The sequence below is a fragment of the Synchiropus splendidus genome, chromosome 15 (genome assembly GCF_027744825.2).
Source record: "Synchiropus splendidus isolate RoL2022-P1 chromosome 15, RoL_Sspl_1.0, whole genome shotgun sequence".
NCBI lineage: Eukaryota > Metazoa > Chordata > Actinopteri > Syngnathiformes > Callionymidae > Synchiropus > Synchiropus splendidus.
In genome coordinates this window covers 5014855-5028202 of record NC_071348.1, presented here as the reverse complement: position 1 = coordinate 5028202, position 13348 = coordinate 5014855, and the positions used below count along the sequence as shown (strand labels likewise).

Below are 13348 nucleotides of genomic sequence, written 5' to 3'. Positions count from 1 at the left end.
TCCTGAATGACTCCTGGGTCACGGTTTCAAGGTACATGACGGTAGCTTTAGATCTTAATGTTGTGGTGGGTTTAATGTACATCAGGTCATGTTTCATTACATGTATTGTGCCGAGCTAACACTTCCTCCCGTGTGAGTTTTGATGTTGAACCGGTGAGGTCTGTTTTAGAACATCTGACTCTGGTGTTACATCTGCCTTTGCTCTGATGTTACTTAGATGTTTGTGCTCCCACACGACACATCCCGGGACCAAAGAGCAGCTCTTCTGCATCATTAGGTTGAACCACTTTCAACATGATGACATGCATGGAGCCTCAGAAGCTGACGGTTTGGCAACCACATGCCGGCGAACCTGTCAGATGAGTGTCAGGTGGGAGTGTTCCTGTGGTCCTCAGAGGAATGAGAGGAGGAAATAATAACTTTGGAAGTAGAGGGAAGAGGAATTGAGTTCTGTACGTGTGAAGTTAGGCTCAGTGTGAAGCAGCCGCAGCATTGTCTCTAAATGCCATGCAGTGGTACCTCAGCTCATGGGCATAATTGGTTCTGAATGGACCCTTGTGAGTCGTTCAGACCTTCATTGCAGGAGTATGTTCTGAAAGTATTCTGAGTATTCTCCCACCTTTCGACTGGGTGGCTGCAGCTGGGAATATCCTAGTTCTACAGACAAATGGAACGCAGCATGGTAAAGTGGTTATTGGATTGTGATGGGAGAGAGACCCGGGAGCAGGAAGTGGTGAAAGGAAGACACTCAGGGCCAACACAGGTGGGACACTGACGTATTCTAAAACAAACAAACAAACAAAGTCCAGGGAGCATCCCAAAGAGCCCAGAAAAAACAGTAACCGGGAACTGCAAAGTAAAAGAAAGCCAAGTAGAATGGACTTCCGTAAACTGCCCAGCAGGAGAACAAAACATGACTAGAAGCAGGAAGTGGATGACAAAAATAAAAGCATGGCCACATTCTGAACCATGAACAACATGAATTCTAGATGTGGATCCACCATTCAAGCCAGCACACCCTGTGATCACTTCTCCACACTTGTTGCACTCATAGAGCATGGCCCTGGTAAAGCTAGTTACTACTGTATGAGCGGTCCAGCTCTCACACACGTCCATAGTCATGATACAGTTATGACGGCCTCTTCACCGAGCGCCACTTATTTACTTTCAGGTGTCATTAAGCCACCGTGTGCATCTGTCTTGGCCTTTAACGTTTAATTATTCTGTCAAAAATAATGCTTCTGGTCGTATTTCAAACAATAACCATGTTGTTTTTTTCCATTTCTCTAAGCAATACATAATTCATAGCGTCAACCTTCGCCTCAGGCACTGCTTTGCAAACATACATACATACAGCGCTCATCAGCATTCCCTGTTGTTTGGTGGTTAGCCTGTTTTTGTTTTCCTGATTTAAGAAGAGGAACTGTAGGAAAGTATAACATGAGCAGAATAAAAATGCGATTAAATATTCTCACATAGACAGAGACTGTAACACAATGCTGGCCCGCGGGGACCAAATAAACCTCCCTGGTTGAGTTCATAAACCAACGTCTTTCCTTGTCTGCTAGTTAAGTCAGTTTATATTGTGTGCTTCGGAATCAGAATTTTCCTCCTGTGGTCACATGGCGCAGCACCAAATCTGCCCCGTCAGATTAAAGTAACCCGTGACAAATGAGATAAATAATTACCATTTTATTAAAATGTAATCATTTCACGGAAGTAATAAGCAAGTCAAAGTTTCTCCCTTCAGGGATATAATCATTTTGTCGATAACCTTTGAAAAAGAACTAATGGATGTAAGGCGTTAATTAATCCCAAATTTCCATTAAGATATGACTCGAGATTACCACCAGTCAATTATGAGTTTTTTCTGTATCGTGACTATGTTTTGCAGCTTTTACACATTTACTTAACTCAATGTTTTTAGCAGAGTCACAAAGGCAGAGTTGAAGGTTGAAAGGGCGGTGGTTCCTTCAGGCTGGTCCCTTTATTCCGACCATGTCACTCTATTACTTCTGACATGCTTGGAATACCGTATGAAGAGAGTAGAGTCATGTGACACCAACCGCAAAATGACCCTACCCTGATAGCAAAATGTGTCAGGGCCAGATGTGGGCTGGATGTAATGCCCGGATCTGGTATCCAGTCCACATCTAACACAGATCTGGCTCACATCTGTCCTAAATCTGCACCACATCCGTCCTGAATCCATGCTTCATCCACCCTGCTTCCATGCCACATCCACCCTGCTTCCATGCCACATCCACCCTGCTTCCATGCCACATCCACCCTGCTTCCATGCCACATCCACCCTGCTTCCATGCCACATCCGCCCTGCTTCCATGCCACATCCGCCCTGCTTCCATGCCACATCCACCCTGCTTCCATGCCACATCCGCCCTGCTTCCATGCCACATCCACCCTGCTTCCATGCCACATCCGCCCTGCTTCCATGCTTCATCCGCCCTGCTTCCATGCCACATCCACCCTGCTTCCATGCCACATCCACCCTGCTTCCATGCCACATCCACCCTGCTTCCATGCTTCATCCGCCCTGCTTCCATGCCGCATCCGCCCTGCTTCCATGCCACATCCACCCTGCTTCCATGCCTCAACCACCCTGCTTCCATGCCGCATCCGCCCTGCTTCCATGCCACATCCACCCTGCTTCCATGCCTCATCCACCCTGCTTCCATGCCGCATCCGCCCTGCTTCCATGCCACATCCACCCTGCTTCCATGCCACATCCACCCTGCTTCCATGTCACATCCACCCTGCTTCCATGCCACATCCACCCTGCTTCCATGCCTCATCCGCCCTGCTTCCATGCCACATCCGCCCTGCTTCCATGCCACATCTGCCCTGCTTCCATGCCACAACCACCCTAGATTCAGATGTCGGCTACTTTCCACGGCCTCATCTGTCACTGACTGTCATCTGACACTCTCACCTTTCGTTTTGAAACAGGATAGGATTCTGGAGCTTTTGGTCTTCTGGGCTCAGCCACAGGTGAAGCAGCTGCTACACCAGATCGTGAGAAGCCTTTTGATGTTGGAGGTGCCCCTGAGACACATTTGATGGCTGACTTGGGGTGTCTGTGTCCCAGTGAAGCCTTCACTAACCCTGCTGACCATCCTCAAACACAAAGTAGAGCTACAGTGCATTGACACTTCTACTGGACAATACATGGCTATTACAGCGATGCTTGTGAAAGTGGGGCCGAGCTGTTACGCAGTCAGGAAGTAGAGTTAATGTAGTGAGGCTCTAGTTTCATATAAATCTCCCAGCAGGCCCCCCTTTTAATTGGCTGGACATTGATAATGGCTCGTAGATGAATGCTCTTTCTTTCATGCTGCGGTCACTCGCTTTAGACAAAGAATCCGTCAATGGGCTACTGCGACATAAATCCAGACTGAAGCTCGACCAAGTGAATGAAGAGGGAGAAGGAAGGCTGCCTGTGCAGCAGAAAGAGGTTGATTCAGTGTGAAACTCTGACTGAGGACAAGGAAGATGGAGGCTGATCGTGACTGAGAGAGCTGTAATGAGGGAAGGAGCAGTGGCGCAGAGAGCCTTCATATACACGTCCACCCCGGGGACTGATTGTTGACTCATCTGTTCACTGGAGAGTTAGATTAAGCCCGGGGCCAAGTTAGTTCACAACGGCTCTCGCCGAGGCTCACACCTCCTCTTTTTTGTCCGTGCTGGGAAACACTTGTTGTGTCAACTGTGATCTGTTGCCTTGTTAATACCTGGATTCATTCAGTACGCCCCTGTGCCACTGAAGTGCGTTACTGCAGGTAGAGGTCGCTGTCATGTAGGTTAAGTACAAGCTCCCTAAGAGGAACATCTGGGTTGTCTATTGCGCTTGTTTGTCAGGAGTTTTTAGACCTGCTGAGCGGAGAGGATGGGTCAAGACAAAAGTAGGTGATGAAGTAGGTGCCTCAGGTTTGAAGGGGAGGGTCTGACTACTATGATGGCAGTCTGAACCGTCACCGCGGGAGTTCTCGCTCAAGCTTCTGGAGCCAGCAGAAGTGTCATCCTCCTCGCCCCGAGTAGCTGGGACACTGTCCAGCACCTTTGTCTTCTGGTTCAGCTCCTTCCATCAGTCACATGCCACTGACTCGGCTCCCCACGTCTTTCACGGCTCAATCTCATATCCCATTATCGCCAGACCTGAGGGCATCCCCCCTGAAGGCCAGAAATCATGCCGAAGATGCAAATTGTCAAATACTGCATGAATGGAAAGCCTCTTTCCGGAGTGCTGCTCATAAGAGCCCTTTAATATAAGATTTTATAATGCCACTCAGGTCTGATGGATACAATGGCTTCCTCCCCAGACCTGAAGTTTGATGCTGCCATGAAGTCACTTGAAAACCAGTTCCAGAACCAGTCATCATGTCTTATTCCCCCGGCAGAGCTGCTTCATAAGTCGCACCTTCATCCAGTATTAACTCCATTTTAAAGTTGTTCTGGCTTTCGAGAGGCCAATATTTATTAAGTCAGACCCCGACGGAAGCAGAGATGGCTGGGCGATGTAGTCTCCTCCCCTGCTGATGGGACGGATGCAATCTCACTGTGATAATGGCTCATTAAAAATGAATGCGTCTGCGCTGACATACAATACTTCTGGTTTCTCTAAATGAGGCGTGTGTATGCTGTCAGCTTCCACCATCTCCGAGGACCGGCGCTACGGCAAAGCAAATACGACAGCAGCGTTTCTATAATTCATGTCCAGGAGTACACGCCTGTGTGGCGTATAGCGCAGGGCTCACGTTCCGATTTTGATGTCGTTTCCTGCTCTATGAATTTGATATGAGCGGAACATGGTGCTCGAGATTGGCGTGTGTTAGCTTTCTCTTTACGGTTGTACAAGCAAGAGTGAAGAACTGTTGAGCTGTGGTCGACGTTCAGGCTCATCTTGTTAGTTTTTATGTGTTGGACTCCAGCAAACAGATGGCCACGTTGATAGTTACACGGTGGAGGAAGGGCTTGCTCTCGGTCTTATGAAGCCACGACCTCTGGCTTTGGAGTGGTTCCTCCACTCACCACGTCACAAGACATGGACTGAGGTCTTCTCGCTCATAACCAGACTTTGTTTTGGGTTAGCTCTGGTGCCGCCAGTCATTTGTGTGATTCCAGCTCAAGGCATCTGTAGTTTATCTACTGTAAGTCTTTCTGTCCTTCCTTACCTCTCTTCTTTTCTTCCTTTCTTTTTCTTTATTTCTCTATCAGTCTTTCTTTCATTCTTTCCTTCTGTCCTTCCTTTCTTTATCAGTTGTTCTTTCTCTGTCACCCTTTATTTCTTCCTTCCCTCCTTCCTTTAATTTCTTTCTTTCTCAGTGTTTCTTTCTTCCTCTCTCCCTTTCCTTCTTTCTTCCTTCTCAGTTGACTGAGTCACCTGTAGGCGCGAGTATGTGCTTGACTGAAGGACTCCTGCAAGGCCCCACTAAATTTGTGGACTTATAGAAGTTGTCCAGAAACTTGGAGCAGCTCCAATACAAGATGATTGTCCCCCTATATGCTCCTCTCTCGGACCTATCAGCAGCCCAGGAATGACTTGCTTCAAACTCAGTTTCAGGTTCATCGTGTCTTCACAAATACTATCAACGTTATTGAAGTCATTACAGGCATTTTCAGAAGGTCTGCTGCTCTCCTCATCGCCAGCCGTGGCATAAACCTGTAGTGTAAATAATGTATACACAGAGCAAATGTTTGCCTCGTCGACTGCTTTGTAACACCTGTTTAATGAGCCAGCGGTACAGCAGCTCACTCGGCGAGCCGCCTCTATATGCAGGATAATCCACTGAAGACAATCTCAGCACCCCACTGTGGAATTCCCTGCCTCTGCCCGTATACAAGAGTTTACAATAATCCATCAACTGCCCCCACAGGCGATTGGAAACACACAAGGCCCCGGCGATGCGCCATCTGATGTTCATTCATTGTGCAGGAGAAGGATCCAACAGCAGTGGGAGCGGTGACTAAGACTGAAAGGGCCTTTGTTTGGCGATGACATTTCTCTTCCTGGTTGTAATGATCCTATCTGCGGTGCACGCTCTTGTTTTTGACAGCAGAGAACTCCATCCCAGAAGCTGCACTGATCAAGAATCCAGATGAAAACTTAAAAAGGCTGTCAGAGTACAAAGAAACCAGGGCTGGAGCGATGAGCTAATGTTGTCTGTTGCCATTCCCGCGCGGGTTTGTTCTTATATATTCACATACAGGCTGTTAGAGAACATTACATGAGCACTCGTGTGCTGTCAGGATGCTCGGAATATTAATAGCCCTCTTTGTCGTACACGTATCCAAGCAATGAGTCTGCACCATGAGCAGCATTGAGAAGCTGCTGCTGGGATTTAGAAGGCAGATCTGCAGCGAGCCGGCACTTTTGCATCTGACCAGTTTAACTCCTGATTTAACCTCTTTGGTCCGCCCACATGTGTGGGGACTACATTTAGCCTGTCTGCACCACGGTATTTGTTTTTTAAAAATCTTGATCTATAAGTCATATCTAGGGACACTTCACGCACCATCTTGAACGTGATGGAGCAACATAAGAGAGATTTTCAGTGAGGAAAAGATGGAAGGAATGTGAGACTCGTGGCACGGAATCTCCTGAACGAGAGCGGAATCAAAATTCTATTCGTGTTTTCAGAAATACAGTGTACAATAATAGCTCTAGCTTCATGTGATAATAACGGACATTTGTTGATGCAAGAACAACTTTCCTTACAAGACACAGTATTATTATTTAATAAAATTTTTTTTAATCATTTATCTCTAAGGAAAAATAAACACAGTTCTTGTCTTGAATACTTGAGAAAATAAATGTTTTTAGAAATATATGCATTTTTTTAGCCAACATTAAAAATATAAAATATTAAAAGGATCGCAGGGTTAGAAAATTAATTTCCCTCATGTTTTAATTTTTTATTTAAAAAATGTTTATTATTTATCGGTCTAAGAATAACAAATGCTCTCCCGGTGAGATTTTTGAAAATAAATGTAAATTATTAAATATATATGTTTATTACTGTACAGTAGACTAATATTAAATATTTAAAGGATTAGACAAATTATTTCATCTTTTTCTTGTTTTTTTTTAATAGAAAAGAATGATGTTCAAAAAAATGATAATAATAAATGTTAATATAAAGATAATATGATGATCTATATGGTAAAAATATGTTATTATTGTTAAATATACAGGGAAAATATTTTTTGAAATCACACTTCCAATAACCCACTTTACTTAATTTATTGAATTCAGAATAAATGTAAAATAAAATAAAATACAACATGCCTGCAGGTATTAAAAATAAACATTTTTATCATACTGTTTGTATATGTTGCATACTTATTTTAACTGGGGCAAATATTGTATTCAAAAGTTATATCATGTAAAGTGAAGCAAACTAACAGTATACTACTATTTTCTATTATCTTCTATGTGCTGTTAGATTCCCTGCCATTGACTTCAAGTGACTCAACAGTCGCTGTATGTATTAAATGTGATCAAAGTAACGTACAATCTGTTGCAACATCCTTCAAAAATGCTGCACAACAACATTTGCATCGCAGTGTTTGGAAGTCGGAAGGTTCTGATGAAATATCCACGGATGACTTGGCCTACTTACAGGTACCAAAACTGAGAAAAACAAGAACACTCGACCATATGGTCACGTTATCCTCCCAAAAAAGGAGCTTAAACTGCTGTCCCTCTGGACCCATGAATCACCAAGGGCTCTAATAAATAAGGTGTTTTGGGGGCTCATTTCTCAGGCACAGCTGCGACAAGCCGAGCTTCAAACACAATAATCATTTTCACTGTTCAGGAAAGACTCTGGTCTTTTAGTGTTTCTAATTACAAAGCAGATGGAAATAACAACAGGCTATTAAACACTATCTCTGTATCTGGGAGAAAAACCTCAGCCTGAGGTTTCATATTTCACAGGCTGAAATCTGGCCGCTCCCCGCAGCTGATAAGAAATGCTGATCAGAAATGGTGAGTTTTGTTGTCCAACTGTCTGTAAAGAGATGGTCCACTTTCCGTCAGCGTGTGTGGAATCCAAAAATACCAGGGTTTGTTGTGAGTAATGGTTCCTGTGTCTGGCTTCCACACATCAACCTGCCGGGATCCATTTTCTCCCCAGATCTTCTCATCCATGTTTGGCTCTGTTAGGCAAACCAAAGAGCCCAGGCTAGACTGTCTCCTGAAACCAGCTCCGGCTCTTCAGGGAGAACGCAGAGGTGTTTCCGGTCAACCTCTCCTGCTGGTTCAGGGTCTGCCCTGGGTTTAGCTCTTGAATCTAACTGAAGTCTCTCCTGACGGCGAGGTGCCCGCCGTATCTCTCAGGGAGAGTCCAGACTGAAGAAAGCCACTGTGTCATCCTTCTCTTCTTTCAGTCCCTGACCAAAGCTGGCGACTAGTGTCGTGCAGAGACGTATTGTTGTGGAATAATTAGGGATCCAAACTCAATTCTCCATCTGAGTAAGAGCCGGTGGAGTGAGGCCAAGACAGGAGTGATGTGCCTTCTTTTCCCAGCTGGAGAGGAGCTGCAGCGTCCTGGACGGGCTTCAGACGAGAGATTTATTCAGGCCGGGGTACAGTCAGTTGCTACAATCAAAAGATGATGGAATGAAAGGGTGGATGTAGATCTTTGAAGCCAATTATGGTTTGACGTTTGTGGTCGACCCAGAAGAACCTTGCTAGAGACTCTGGCGGCTGGATTTGCTGGCTCACTTTTCTTACCATCCTCTCTGGCCTTTTATGATGTGGCATCAACAAGCCTTAGGTTGACTTTGCTCTGCAGGAATTGAATAACTTATCCGTCACCAATTTGCGGCAATGCATTTTGGCTAGTTGAAACTGCATACGAGAGGAAAGTACTACATGCTTATCATCAAGTGCACGACTTGTCTTTGCAGTCTTCTTTGCAATACTTCTGCGTGAAGACACTTTGATCGAAGGTGACAGTTTGCTCCTCTTCAGACTGCCTTAAAGAGAAACTAGACCAGAATTTGACAGCCTGTTGGGGGAAGCAGGGCCAAGTCAAAACTGAGTAGATGGGGACCTCGACTGGAGGCACTGTCGAGGAGCTCTTCTTGCCCACTGACCACCCTTTTTTTTAGAGTTAGGGGACTTGGACCGTGTCCCATTTCTCGCCCTAACATTCGTAACACTGGGTTTTGTGCGTTCACGTGTCAGTATAGTGTGTCCCAATACTCCTAAGAGCGAGGGCATTCGCCGTTCACCACTTGAAATGATCCCTTCAAACCGAGGACATCTCCGGAGCTGACTTGAAACCATGTGGCAATATGAAGTGTGGATAGATTTCCAGGATGCTAAAGTACTTTATTTCAAAACAATGTTGGCGAGGACAACAGGGACATTTTAGTAACAAGGAATACTCTTCCATTTGTTTACTTCCTCTCGTATCACACGTTAGTGACCTAAATGGTCTGCCATGTCCGACAATATGAACAATGTATGTACAACAGTATGTTTTTATTTCCTCTGAACAAACAACAGTGGGCTAGCATCCAGGCTAACGTTAACATCCTCATACCTCTAACAGATCTATCATCGCAACATAGTGGCGAAGACAGCTTTGGCTCCGCCCATTTCTTCTCCGTTTGTTTGCCAAACCAAGTGACATTATCAGCGCTGATGCAAGAGGTTACAAAAAGCTGGCATTTGTAGAACATCTCCAACACTGGATATGCAGGAAACAAAACGCAGCATGGCAGCCAATGACTTGTTGTCTTTACGCGTGACATCATGAAGTGTTGTGTTGGACTGATGTGGAGGGGTCGCAGTGGAATATCGGTGGTGCAGTGGGGTTGCCTTCCTGCTTGTGAAGTTGTTGTCCTGTGCACTAAACAATGCGTCATTAAAGAGTCATTCTCAAAGGTCCCTACATGACCCGCGTCTGGTCTGCACTTCCCACCTGGGGGTTGTACTCCTCTTCACGGCCTTCAGTTTGGTCGACCCACATAATCACCTCCTGACAAAAACATCAGATCTATTCCGTCTCATCTGTCGCCCAAAGAGATGCGACAGCGATCCTCGGCAGTGTCAGTGCCCCGTCACAGACCGAGACAAGGGTAATTAGAAGATAAGAAATATTTACTGCCTCCAAGAATTGAGGTTGCTTTGAAGTGAAAAGCTCGATTTTAATGCCAGACGTGGCTCTTCAGTGCTTCTATTCCTGCATCTTCCTTTTATGACTAATGTGTCTGCACATTTACCTAATTGCATTGCCGGCATGAATGATTGATCTCACACCCGAATCCAAGAGGTGGAAGAGGAGAAGATCGAGGCCTTTGATTTCTCAGGATCACGGTTAGCAAGTGGGTGTGTTTATGCTATGGGACAATAGAGAGTTGCTCTGCATGGAAATGCCTTGTTGGAGTGGAGCCTTGTGTGGACGGTGAGGCGTCCGACTCGCTGTTTAAAGTGTTGCACTTGTTGAAACTACTCCACTAGTGCAGTGCATTATGGGACTTGTGGAACGCTGTACTCACTCACACCTGTATGGAAGTTTTGTGGGAGGAAACTTCCTATTCAACAAGTCATCGGACTTAATTATGGCGCGTTATTAATTGAAGAGCGCGCTGCTCAATTTGTGAGAACAACAGCCCAAAGCAACAATATGAAAATAACCTCAGCTAATGTTTGTTTACGCTAAATACCCCGGCGGCTCAGTTGGTGGCGTGGGTGGGCTAATTAACCTATTTCCATGTTGTGGCCAGTGGGAGGAGATGCATGACCTCATTCAACGGGACTTGTGGGTAGCTCCTCTAAAGCTGGAGGGCCGTGTTTATCCTCTCAGGTGGAGTGTGCGTGATGACGGAGGAGAGTCTGTGGAGGCGGGTTTTTGACTATAAATGGGTTTAACCGACTGATCCTGACAAGCTGGGTTTGGACGTTCGTGAGCAGATTTTAAAGGAATGAGACATGACGGTGTCCGGATTTGGGTTCCACAAACCCACCAGGGACAAAGCTGATCAAAGGCAAAGTTTGCGTCATGTTCATCCAGGAGCCCGGTGTATCATTCGTGATAACTGTGGGGTCAAAGTTCAGCCCACTCCTCCTGGCTCCTTCTGAGCAATACCCAGTGATCTGTAACACGGACCCTGGAGACACCAAGCCTGACCTGGGATCGGAAAATCCGAAGGCCACACAACAGAAGATGCTCTTTCCTCTGTGCGATGGAATGACAGATGACAGTCACTATGATGTGCTCATGCCTGACTGCAACACCAACCAGATGTTTGTCTTTGACATTTAATCCCGAGAGCTCAGGACCATCACTGTCCTCCAGTCCTGAAAGTCCATCAAAAGTCATTTCTTCAATCGATTTCTTGGTCTGGGTATCTGCCTGTTGGCAACACTTGCGTGGACGTCCTGTAATGTCTGTCATAAAAGCACCATTATGCCATTACTGTCATTGGGGAATTTACGTTTCATTTATCACCACAGTGAGAAAATTCATTTGTACAAAGTTGGTGAGACGGTATATTTGAAAGCAAAGTTTTGTTGAGCGTTTCATTTCCATCTAAAGCAGAGACATTGATGATCACTGAGACGAGGCTGGAGCCAAGAGCTGAAGTCAAAAGAAAAACTTAAGTGTAGATCCCAACATGAATGCAGCTGTGGATGGAGGGATGGGACTCAAACAGGAAGCGGCTAGAAAAACCACCATAGGAAACAGTACAGCGAGACAGAACAGCAAGCGATTTAGAGTCTGAAGATGTTTTCGCCTTCTCTCCTGCACCTTGGGAAGGATCTCAAACCTGGACTGTACTCCCTGCCCTTTCCCATCCGGAAACCATGGTCTCAGATTTGATGGAGTTCATCGTCGAGGCGACGAATGTGGTCATCATCACCCTGGCCCCTCAGAGTACAGTTGCCCTGGTGGGTTTTCCCTTTGTGGCCCAATTACACCGGTCAAATAGGGACTGGATATCTGCTTTGGAAATTGAATCACCCATTTAATATGCCTTTTTCTTTTTTTTTTATGCTTCAAACGTTCCAGTGATTCCATGGTGCCTTTCATCGCTATCCAGGAAGCGCGTCATGAATTCTCCGACACACAAATTCCCACTTTTCAATGCTTCAACAGTTTCGAGCTTCAAACTTGGTGATGGAGAACTTTATCTAACACAAAGAGACACTAAGCCAGAAGAGACACACATGCCCTTTGGCAACTATTTGCCTCCATAAGAGCATTTAACTGTTTTCCCAAACAGAAGCCGCATCAGCTCGACTCAAAATTTCTGTTTCTTGGTGCCGGAGCGCCCGAGGGAGTTCTGCCTCGCCGAATCGCAGGCTGACAACAGTTGACAAACAGCGACTTAAAAACAGTGGAGGAACATTACATGCTGCATCGTGGCTGTGGGTTTGAATCCCACTCTGGATGAACCTGAACAGTGTTAAAAAAGCACTCTCATTTGATCGAGACAGTGTTGACCGCGTTTCCAGATTCTGAAAGTTAATTTTAATGCTTTTATTTGGATATACTTTTGCTGTCTGATTTTTTTTTTTTTTGGTTACTTATATCCTGAAAAAAGTAATATAATTGAGACAGTAATACTTTAGGGATGTTCATTTTCTTATTGTGTATTTTTAGATTTTATTTCCCTCTTGTCTGTATAACCTCACTTAGCTAAGATGAGACTAGAGACTAGTGGTGGGGTCAGACTGCAGACTCTTGGCCACCAGGGCTGGTGTTCCCAGCCTCCGTTGTGGCTGTCAACAGGACCTAGTTGCCGGTGCTGACTGTTCTACCCGTCCTATGACTTTTGACGTTGAGGTTTGAGCCCTTTACATGTTGTAATTCACAGCCAACTATTTGTTGACAACCAACCCTGGCTGCATTATTATCTCCGTCCTGGTTGGGCAACAGTTGTGAAATGATTCAGCCGGCTGCCCGGCGTCCGATGGCTTCGTGTCTTAAAAGCACGACTAAACCCGGCGGACAAAAGATTCATCATCGTCATATGCAAATGAGGTTACAAGTTTGCAATGATTTATTGACTTAATATGCAGCCGTGATTACAGCAAAGGAGCAGATTGGAGTCACGCATGGTTGCGTTTAGATTACAGCAGAAATGAGCGACGCTGTTCCTGCCTGTGTGTGTGTGTGCGCGGGGTGTTTGTGTTTATGTGTATTCACATATAGCAGGAGAGCGTCCCATTCAGCGCACCAAGCGTTGGTATGCTAATAGCGCAGCAGTGAGCTGTCCCTGGAGGTGGAATCATCTCTTATTCAGACCCTGATTCATCCCTGGTCTTTCTCGCTGTCGAAACACGCTGCTTGACTGTGACCGGCCCCTTTTGTGT

At 45.6% G+C, this 13348-nt stretch overlaps 1 protein-coding gene across 4 annotated transcripts in view; it reads left to right on the top strand.

The window, feature by feature from the left end:
* LOC128746586 (CUB and sushi domain-containing protein 3-like) overlaps positions 1 to 13348 on the top strand; it is a 237853-nt gene that overhangs the window by 119448 nt on the left and 105057 nt on the right. The window lies entirely within an intron of this gene.